At 39.2% G+C, this 11507-nt stretch overlaps 1 pseudogene; it reads right to left on the bottom strand.

Moving 5' to 3' along the window:
* Window positions 1-397: 397 nt before the first annotated feature.
* LOC119472306 lies at window positions 398-483 on the bottom strand (annotated as a pseudogene).
* Between the last annotated feature and the right edge of the window lie 11024 nt (window positions 484-11507).

Genomic DNA, 11507 nt, shown 5'->3' with positions numbered 1-11507 from the left:
GTGGAGACTGTGGCAAATGCCTCATTTTACATGGAAATTGCTAGTAGTTTTCAAAAGGAGAAGCTTTAGATTTTTAATCGTGAAAGCCAAAATTTGTAGGAGTCATTCTTAACTTTCCCTTTTTCTCTCACCCTAAAGCCAAATCCTGGGCACTGTCTCTTCAAAAATATAACCAAAATGTGATCAATTCCTTACAATGCTTTTGCTAGCTTCAAGCCATCATCAGTGTCTCTCACTTAAAATATTACAGTGTCCTCCCAGCTGTGCTCCCTAATCTTAGTCTTGATTATTAAGAGCTTCTCAGACTTCATTTTGCAGGTTTATCAAAAGGCACTTTTTAAAAAGTGAGAATGCTAGCAATAGACTGGGAAGAATATGAAGTTTTATTTATTTATTTATTTTAATGGAACACTTAATGAATTTGCATGTCATCCTTGCACAGGTGCCATGCTAAACTTCTCTGTATTCTTTTTTTTTTTTGAATTTTTTTTTTAATTTCAATAGGTTTTTGGGTAACAGGTAGGGTTTGTTTACATAAATAAGTTTTTTATTGGTGATTTCTGAAATTCTGGTGCACCCATCACCCAAGGAGTGTACAGTGTACCCAATTTGTAGTCTTTTAACCCCACACTTACTCCTGAGTCCCCAAAGTCCAATGTATCATTCTTATGCTTTTGCTTCCTCATAACCTAGCTCCAACATATGAGTGAGAACATAGGGTTTGGTTTTCCATTCCTGAGTTACTTCACTTAGAATAAAAGTCTCCAATTCCATCTAGGTTACTGTGAATGCCATTATTTCTTTCCTTTTTATGGACAAGTAGTATTTTATGGCATATATATACCACATTTTCTTTATCATGTTGTTTGATGGGCATTTGGAGTGGTTCCATATTTTTGTAGTTGTGAATTGTGCTGCTATAAATGCGTGTGCAAGTATCTTTTTTGTATAATGACTTCTTTTTCTCTGGGTAGATACCCCGTAGTGGGACTGCTGGATCAAATGGCAGATCTACTTTTAGTTCTTTAAGGAATCTCCACACTCTTTTCTATAGTGGTGTTACTAGTTTACATTCCCACCAACAGTGTAAAAGTTCCATTTTCAGGTATCCATGCCAACATCTATTAGTTTTTTATTTTTTTATTATACCCATTCTTGCAGGAGTAAGGTGGTATTGCATTGTGGTTTTGATTTGCATTTCCCTGATCATTAGTGATGCTGAGCATTTTTCCATATGCTCGTTGGCCATTTGTATATCTTCTTTTGGGAATTGTCTATTCATGTCCTTAGCCCATTTTTTGATAGCGTTGTTTTATTCTTGCTGATTTGTTTGAATTCTTTGTAGATTTTGGATATTAGCCCTTTGTCTGTTGTGTAGATTATGAAGATTTTCTCCCACTCTGTGGGCTGTCTGTTAACTCTGCTGATTATTTCTTTTGTTGTGCAGAAACTTTTTCAATTAAGTCCCATCCATGTATCTTTTTGTTGCATTTGCTTTGGGGTTCTTGGTCATGAAGTCCTTGCCTAAGCCAATGTCTAGAAGGGTTTTTCTGATGTCATCTTCCAGAATCTTTATGGTTTCAGGTCTCAGATTTAAGTCTTTGATCCATCTTGAGTTGATTTTTGTATAAGGTGAGAAATAATAACGCAGTTTCATTCTTCTACATGTGGCTTGTCAATTATCCCAGCACTATTTGTTGAATAGGGTGTCCATTCCCCACTTTATGTTTTCATTTGCTTTGTCAAATAGTAGTTCCTTGTAAATATTTGGCTTTATTTCTGGGTTTTCTCTTCTGTTTTACTGGTCTATGTGCCTATTTTTATACCATGCTGTTTTGGTAACTGTGGTCTTATAGTATAGTGTGAAGTTGGATAATGTGATGCCTCCAGATTTGTTCTTTTTGCTTAGACTTGCTTTGGCAATGTAGGCTCTTTTTGGTTCCATATGAATATTAAGATTTTTTTCCAGTTCGGTGAAGAATGATGGTAGTATTTTGAGGGGAATTGCATTGAATTTGTATATTGCTTTTGGTAGAAGGGTCATTTTTACAATATTGATTCTACCCATCCATGAGCATGGGATATGTTTCCATTTGTTTGTGTCATCTATGATTTCTTTCAGACGTTTTTGTAGCTTTCCACATAGAGGTCTTTTATGTCCTTGGTTAGATATATTCCCAAGTACTTTATTTTATTTCATTTCAGCTAATGTGAAAGGGGTTTAGTTATTAATTTGATTCTCAGCTTAGTCGCTGTTGGTATATATCAGAGCTACTGATTTGTGTACATTAATTTTGTATCGGGGAACTTTGCTGAATTTATTTATCACCTCTAGGAGCTTTATGGATAAGTCTTTAGGATTTTCTAGGTATTCAATCATACCATCAACAAACATAGACAGTTTGACTTCCTCTTTACCAATTTGGATGCCATTTATTTCTTCCTCTTGACCAATTGCTCTGGCTAGGACTTCCAGTACTATGTTGAATAGAAGTGGTGAAAGTGGGCTTCCTTGTCTTGTTCCAGCTCTCGGGAGGTATGCTTTCAACTTTTCCCCATTCTGTATGATGTTGGCTGTGGGTTTGTCATATATGGCTCTTATTACCTTAAGTTATACTGATTTTGCTGAGGGTTTTAATCATAAAGCGATGTTGGATTTTGTCAAAAGCTTTTTCTGTATCTATTGAGATGATCATGTGATTTTTTTTGTTTTTAATTCTGTTTATGTGGTGTATACTTCTTTCTTCATCTTTTGGAATAGTGTCAGTAGGATTGGTACAAATTTTTTGAATGTCTGATAGAATTCAGTTATGAATCTGTCTGGGCCTGGACTTTTTTTTATTGGCAATTTTTTTTTTTTTTTTGAGACAGAGTTTTGCTCGCTGGAGTGCGATGATGTCATCTCAGCTCACTGCAATCTCCATCTCCCGGGTTCAAGTGATTCTCTTGCCTCAGCCTCCTGGGTAGCTAGGATTGCCAGCACCTGCTACCACTCCAAGCTAATTTTTTTGTATTTTTAGTGGAGACACTGTTTCGCCATGTTAGGTAGCCTGGTCTTGAACTCCTGACCTCAGGTGATCCACCTGTCTCAGCCTCCCAAAGTGCTGGGATTACAGGTGTGAGCCACCATGCCTGGCCAGGTTGGCAATTTTTAAATTACCATTTCAATCTCACTGCTTGTTATTGGTCTGTTCAGAGATTCAATATCTTCCTGATTTAATCTAGGAGGATTGTATATTTCCAGGAATTTATCCATCTCCTCTATCTAGGTTTTCCAGTTTATGCACATAAAGGTGTTCATAGTAGCCTTGAATAATCTTTTATATTTCTGTGGTATCAGTTGTAATATCTCCCATTTAGTTTGATTGAGCTCATTTGGATCTTTTCTCTTCTTTTCTTGGTTAATCTCACTAATGATTTTTCAATTTTATTTCTCTTTTCAAAGAACCAGCTTTTTGTTTCATTTGCCTTTTGTGGTTTTTTGTTTGTTTCAATTTCATTTATTTCTGGTCTGATCTTCATTATTTCTTTTCTTTTGTTGAGTTTGGGTTTGGATTGTTCTTGTTTCTTCAGTTCCATGAGTTGTGACCTTAGATTGAATATTTGTGCTGTTTCAGACTTTCTGATGTAGGCATTTAATTCTATAAACTTTCTCCTTAGCACTGATTTTGCTGTATCCCAGAGGTTTTGATAGGTTGTGTCACTATTATCATTCAGTTCAAAGAATTTTTAAATTTCTATCTTGCCTTCATTGTTGACCCAATGGTCATTCAGGAGCAGGTTATTTAATTTCCATGTATTTGCATGGTTTTGAGGGTTTCTTTTGGAGTTGATTTCCAATTTTATTCCACTGTAGTCTGAGAAAGTACTTGATATGATTTCAGTTTTCTTAAATTTACTACGACTTGTTTTGTGGCCTATTGTATGGTCTATTTTGGAGAATTCCATGTGCTGATGTAATAGAATGTACATTCTGTAGTTGTTGGATAGAATGTTCTGTAAATGTCTGTTAAGTACATTTATTGTAGGGTATGGTTGAAGTTCATTGTTCAACTCTTTGTTGACTTTCCGTTTTGATGTCCTTTCCAGTGCCATCACTGGAGTATTAAAGTCCCCAGTTAATATTGTGTTGCCATTGATCTCATTTCCTAGGTTTGGTAATAATTGTTTGATATACAGCTAGTGCTCAGCTTATGACCACGGTCAACACTGCGGACCGGTCATAACACAATTTGGTCGTAAGTTGAGTAGGCTATATGTACAGTTGAAATGGTGCACACGGAGATAGTAGTGCTGCTGGAAGCTGGTCCGCACTGTCGTATGCCCAGCTGGGCAACGTTTGCGCTGCCAGACACGGAGCAGTCGTGGCTAGCAATTGTGGTCGTAAAGTTGAATGGTCATAAGTTGCATAGGTGGTAAGTCAATCAATACCTGTATTTGGAAACTCCAGTGTTAGGTGAATATGTATTTAGAATTGTGGTATTTTCCTGTTGGACTAGCCCTTTTATCATTATATAATGTCCCTCTTCGTCTTTTTAAACTTCTGTTCCTTTACAGTTTGTTTTGTCTGAGGTAAAAGTAGTTATTCCTGCTCATTTTTGGTGTCTGTTTACATGGAATATCTTTTTCCACCTTTTTAACTTAAGTTTATGTAAGTCCTTATGTGTTAGGTAAGTCTCCTGAAGACAGCAGAAACTTGGTTGGTGAATTCTTATCCAACCAATGAATTTCTCAGATGCTCTTTGAGCTTGTATTTGTATGACTAGATTTCTAGCAAGGCTGCAGAAGCTTTCCTCAGTTATTCCCTCAAATATATTTTCCAAATATGTTTTCTGCCATTCTTTATTTTTTAAGTGGAACATTTAGGCCATTTACTTTCAATGTTAGTATTGCAATGTGAAGAGTATTATTCTATTCATTGTGTTATTTGTTGCCTGAATACCTTTTTGTGTGTGTGTGAGAGTGTGTGTGTGTGTGTGTGTGTGTGTGTGTGTGTGTGTGTTATTGTTACATAAGTCCTGTGAGATTTATGCTTTAAGGAGGTTCTATCTTGGTGTATTTTGAGGATTTGTTTCAAAATTTAGAGCTCCTTTTATCAGTTCTTGTAGTACTGGTTGGTAGTGGCAAATTCCTTCAGCATTTGTTTGTCTGAAAAAGACTATTTTCTTTCATTTATGAAGTTTAGTGTTGCTGGTTATAAGATTCTTAGCTGATCATTGTTTTGCTTAATGAGGCTAAAAATAGGACCCTAATCTCTTCTAGCTTGTAGGGTTTCTGCTGAGAAATCTACTGTTAATGTGATAGGTTTTCCTTTATAGGTCACCTGATGCTTTTGCCTCACAGCTCTTAAGATTCTTTCCTTCATCTTGAGTTTAGATAATCTGATGACTATATGCCTAGGTAATGAGCTTTTTGCAATGGATTTCTCAGGTGTTCTTTGAGCTTCTTGTATTTGGATGTCTAGATCTCCAGCAAGGTTGGGGAAGTTTGTCTCAATTATTTCCTCAAATATGCTTTCCAAATTTTTAGATTTCTCTGCTTCCTCAGGAACACCAATTATTCTTAGGTTTGGAAATTTAACATACTACCAAACTTCTTGGAGCCTTTGTTCATTTTTTAAAATTCTTTTTTCTTTGTCTTTGACAAACTGGGTTAATTCAAAAGCCTTGTCTTTGAGCTCTGAGGTTCTTTCTTCTGCTTGTTCATTTCTATTGCTGAGAATTTCCAGTGCATTTTACATTTCCCTAAGTATGTCCCTGAATTCCAGAAGTTGTTATGGTTTTTTATTTATGCTATTTCACTGAAGCATTTTCCTTTTATATTCTGTATCATGTTAGCTTCCTCATCGACCTTTTGAATTCCTTTTCTGGCAATCCAGAGATTTCTTCTTGGTTTGGATCCATTGATGGTGAGCTAGTATGATCTTTTGGGGATGTTGAAGACATATTACCAGAATTGGTTTTTTGGTTCCTTCTCATTTGGGTAGACTATGTCAGAGGGAAGAGCTGGGATTCAGGGGCTGCTGTTTAGATTCTTTCATCCTATGGGGTGCTCCTTTGATGTGGTGTTCTCCCCCTTTCCCTAGGAATGGGGCTTCCTGAGAGCCAAACTGTAGTAATTGTTTTTGCTCTTCTGGATCTCACCACTCAGTGGAGCTACTACACTCTGTGATGGTACTGGGCAGTGTCTGCAAAGAATCTTGCAATGTGATCCATCTTCAGCTCTTTCATCCATGGATGCTAGCACATGCTCTGGTGAAGGTAGCAGTGGGGTAAAGTGGACTCTGTGAGGATGCTTGGTTGTGTTTCTGTTCAGTGTGCTGGTTTTGTGTTGGTTGGTCTCCAGCCAGGAGGTGGTGCTTTCAAGAATGCATGAGCTGTGGTCCTATCTGGAGGATGCAAACTTGCCCTAGGGCCACCTGTTTAAGTATTCTTGTTTCTCAGGTGATGGACAGGGCTACAGAACTCCTTTATCTTCAGCTATGGCGGGAGGGCCGATAAAGGGGGGGATAGAAAGACCACCAGGTAGGGGCAGAGATAAGCATGTCTGAGCTCAGCCTTTCCCTGGGCAGGGCTTGCTGTGGGGGTGGGGGTGTGGTTCTCAGTCCAATGGAGTTCTATTCCCAAGGGGATTATGGCTGCCTCTGATGAGTCATACAAGTTTCCAGGGAAGTGGGAGAAAGCTAGCAGTCACAGGCCTCATCCCACTCCCATGCAGCCTTCAATCCTAAAGGCTAGTCTCACTCCCACCATGCCCAGCAACAGCACCGAGTCTATTTCCAGGCAGCCAGTAACCAGGGCTGAAAATTTGCCCCAGACCATGAGTGTCCCCTTTGGAAAACAAGCAGACTCAGTTTTTCAGTATCTCAGGGAGCCTGCAGCAGTGATCCAGTTCTTCAAAGGGTCTGTGGATTGTCTTGGCTTTCCTGGTATATTCCTGTGGTAGTTCTTGGAGCAAAAGTTCACAATGTGAGTCTCCACACGCTGCTCTGTTTGAGCAGGAGCTGCAAGCTAGTTCTGCCTCCTATCTACCATCTTCTTCTCTGTATCATTTCAATTTTAGTACATGTGCTGCTAAAGCAAGCATGAGAAAAATTTTTTTTTGACATGGAGTCTTGCTCCATTGCCCAGGCTGGAGAGCAGTGGCATGATCTCGGCTCACTGCAACCTCCACCTCCCAGATTCAAGTGATTGTCCTGCCTCAGCCTCCCGAGTAGCTAGGATTACAGGTGCTCGCCACTGCACCTGGCTAATTTTTGTATTTTTACTAGAGACAGGGTTTCACCATCTTGGCCAGGCTGTCTCGAACACCTGACCTTGTGATCCACCCGCCTCGGCCTCCCAAAGTGCCAGGATTACAGGTGTGAGCCACTGCATCTGGCAAGGAAATATTTTTATTATATGAATTTAAAGAAGAAATAGCCAGAATTTATAGATTTTAAAAGCCTCATTACTCAATCATAATAAAAAATAAACAACCCAATCAAATATACAGGCTGGCCGTGCTGGCTTGCACCTGTAACCCCACCACTTTGAGAGGCAGAGGGGGGTAGATCACTTGAAGTCAGAAGTTCGAGACCAGCCTGGCCAAGATGGAGAACCCCATCTCTACTAAAAATACAAAAATTATTCAGTCATGGTGGCGTGTGCCTGTAGTCCCATCTACTCAGGAGGCTGAGGCAGGAGAATTGTTTGAACCCAGGAGATGGAGGTTGCTGTGAGCCGAGATTGTGCTGCTGAACTCCAGCCTAGATGACAGAGTGAGACCCTGTCTCAAAAATAAATAAATGTGTGTGTATGTGTGTGTGTGTGTGTGTGTGTGTGTGTAGGCAAAAGGTTTGAACAAATGCTCCACACTGAAGGTATACGACAGCCCAAAGCATATCAAAAGCATTATTTAGAAAATGCAAATTAAAACCACACTGAGCTACCACTGCACAGCCATCAGCATGATAATTTATAACTCAGGAAACGTATTTGCATATGTATTTTCTATTGTATAAAAAATGACAAATTATGCAACTGAAAACAATATGTTTATTATCTCGTAACTTCTGTGTGGCAGGAGTTTGAACATAGTTTAGCTGGATTTTCTGCTTTAGGATCTCTTACAATGCTGGAGTCAGGATTTCAGCCAGGGCTGGAATGTTATCTGAAAGCTGACGTGGAAGGGATCTGCCTCTGAGCTCACAGGGTATTTGGTGGAATCGTGTTCCTCTTGGCAAGCTGGGTTACCGGCTTCAGTTACCCTTAGCTCCTTGCATGTTGGCCTCTCCAGCACAGCAGCTGCTTCATGAAGTATACAGGCCAACAAAAAAGTAGAGCCTATTCGCAAGATGTAAGTTATAACTTTATGTCATCTAAACATGGGAGTAGTGACATCTCATCTCTTTTTTCAACTGTTGATTAGAAACAAGACATAGGTCTCACTGGCACTCAAAGAAAAGGGATTGATTGCCCAAGGGTATGAATACGAGGAGGCAAGGATTATTAGGAATCATCTTAGGAAGTGTCTGCAGCCCCATGGTTTGACAAAGGACTCATTTGTAGAATAGTAGTGAACTTCTCCACTCAATACAGCTCAATTAAACTACAGAAGAAAGACTGAGTAGGGATTTCTCAGAGAAGATATCTCATAGTCAATAAGCATATGAAGAAGTGTTCTACATCATTAGTCATTAAGGAAATTCAAATGAAAACCACGAAGAGGTTCTACTACACACCCACCAGAAAGGCTAAATTTAAGCTTCTAACAATAACGACTATTGTCAAAGAAGTAGAGTGACTAGATCTCTCCTTGTTGCTTGTGGGAAAGTAAAATGGCCCAACCACATTGGAAAACACTTTAGCAATTTCTAATAAAGCTAAACACACACCTACCTATAACCCAACAGTTCCACTCATAGGTATTTCTTCTCTAAGAGAAATGAATACTGTACTTGTGTTCACACACACACACGCACACACACACACACACACACACACACTCTCTGTCTCTCTCCCTCTCTCTCTCTCTCTCAAGTTATTATAACTACTAACTAGAAAATGCCAGGTGTCCATCAGTAGAATAAAATTTAAAAAGTGCCATATTTCTATGAAACACGACACAACAATTTTTAAGAATAGGCTACTGATAAATACAAAAAGACTCAATTTCAAAAACAGTACAGTTAGCAAAAGAAGCCAGAAACAAACAAAATTCACACTGAATGATTACATTTTTATGAAATTTGAGAGCAAGATATTTTATATATGGTGGTGGAAGTCAGAAAAGTTGTTATTTCTGGGAGGGTTTGAGAGAGGTTTTTGATTCAGAAGGAACACATGGAAATTTTCTGGGTGTGATGGAAATAAATGTTCTCTATATTCATCTGGGTGGGAGTTGTACAAATGTATGCATAGGTAAATAGTCACTTATGATATGTACATTTTCCTGTAAGTGTGCTTTAACTCAAAGATTAAAACAGATTGGAAAGCATACTCTGACGTGCTTTCGGATCACCTGGACATCTGGTTAAAATGCGCATTCTGATGTCGCAGGCCTAGAATGGGCTTGAGATCCCGCATCGTTCACCAGCTGCCAGGTGATACTGATGCTTCTGGTAATGCTGGCTCTGCGTGTAGCAAGGTTCTGAAATCTATTTTCACTGTTTCAGCTACAATTGCTGCACAGCAAACAACCCAAGCTCAGTGGTGTAAAACAATTATTGTATTATGCTGAAGATTTTGTAGGTCAGCGAATTGAACAGGACACAAGAGGAATGATCTGCCTTTTCTTGATAAGGATCTAAAGCCTCAGCTGGGAAGAGTCAAATGCTGGGACCTGAAAGCTGGGGCTGGGATCGCTTGAATGTGTCTTTTTCACTCACCTGGCTGGCACCTGGGCTAGGAGCCTGTGAGTGTTAGAACAACTAGCTGCAATGACCACAGGAGGCCTTTCTATGGCCTTAGCTCTCTTACTTGAAGGCTCAGGGGTCTAAACATGAATGCTCTGAACAACTTTTAAAGAAAGAGAGAGGGGGAGATAGAGGGAGGGAGGGAAGAGAAAGATAAAAGAAACAGGGGAAGGATGAAAGGAAGGAAAGACAGGAGGAAGAAAGGAAGGAGGGAGGAAAAAGAAGGAAGAAGGGAAGGAAACAAGGAAGAAAAGGGAGAAAGAGAAGAAAGAGAGAAAGAGAAGAAAGGGGAGGGGAGAAGAAAGGAAGGAAGAATGGAAGGTGAGAGGAAAAAGAAGGAAGGGGGAAGGAGGGAAAGAAGGAAGGAAGAAAAAGAAAGAGAAGGAAGGAGAGAAGAGGAGAAAGGGAAGGAAGGAAAAAAGGAAGGAAAGGAGGGAGGGTGGGAAAGAAAAGAGAGAGGAGAGACAGGGGAGAGAAAGAAGGAAGGAAGGAAAGAAAGAGAAAGAAAGGAAAGGAAGAAAGAGAAAGAAAAGAAAGAAAGAAAGTTAGTTGCTTTTTCTGACCTAGCCTTGGCAAGCACAGAAGTCACAAGCTTCCCCAAATTTGAGTGAGAGGACACAGAATTTACTTTCCAGTGAGAGACATGTCAGGGACACACTATAGAAAAAGATGTGGGGTGAGAAACATTTTTATGGCCCTATTTGGAAAATATAATTTTCCACCTCCACAGATCCTTAACGTAAGTCTGATCAAGTTATATATCTTCTCAAAATCCTGGACTGCCTTCCTGTTTCACTCAATAAATCCCCAAATATTTCCCAAAGCCTGTGAAGATCCAAATGATTGAGCTGGGGCTGCTTCTGTGTCTTTTGCCTGTCCTGATGTCACTGATCAGAGTATTCCCTAAGTACTCAACGTAGAATAGATGCTCCTTCACACTGTCATCAGTGTCTCCTGTGTTTTTCTTTTTGTTACTTGTGTGTTTATCATTTCCCCACTTAGAACATAAGCTTCAGGAGAACAGCAGCTTTTTTTTCTTGCTTGTGGTTGTATTAGAATGAAGGACCATGCCAAGAATACAGTAAGTACTCAATGCATTTGTTCAATGAATGAGCGAATGGTGCTATTGGTATAGCAATCTTAGTTACTAATCTGTTGACTTCTACTTAGGATAAATGAGATTAAGATTTCTGCTTCTCCATTCTCCAAACAGACACTTTTCTTCTCCCATTCTCTTAATGTATTTATATAACAACTTATTGTTGTTATTACATGCTTCTGATGTGTTATTTCCAACATGCGGCTAGATCAGAATTGACTGCAAGGCTTGTTAAAATTCAAAACTGCTGGGCTCTACCCAGAGAGTTTTTGATTCAGTAGTTCTGTGGTGAGCCTGAGAAGTTTCATTTTAATGAGTTCCCAGGTGATGATGCTGATGACAACTATTTGTAATGTTAAAATAACGTAAACACTCAAACCTAATGTAAATACTGACTTTGACACTGAGGTTTTGGCATTTTTGTTTTTGTTGTTTTTGTTCCCTGATTTTCATATTGATTTGTTTTGCTTTGGTCTCCGAATTTCATCTTGGACGCTTTCTTCCGAAGATGCT

This window comes from Cebus imitator, unplaced genomic scaffold, assembly GCF_001604975.1.
Source record: "Cebus imitator isolate Cc_AM_T3 unplaced genomic scaffold, Cebus_imitator-1.0 Scaffold93, whole genome shotgun sequence".
Lineage (NCBI taxonomy): Eukaryota > Metazoa > Chordata > Mammalia > Primates > Cebidae > Cebus > Cebus imitator.
Note: the sequence above shows the minus strand (reverse complement) of the source record. Positions and strands in the feature narration are given on the sequence as shown.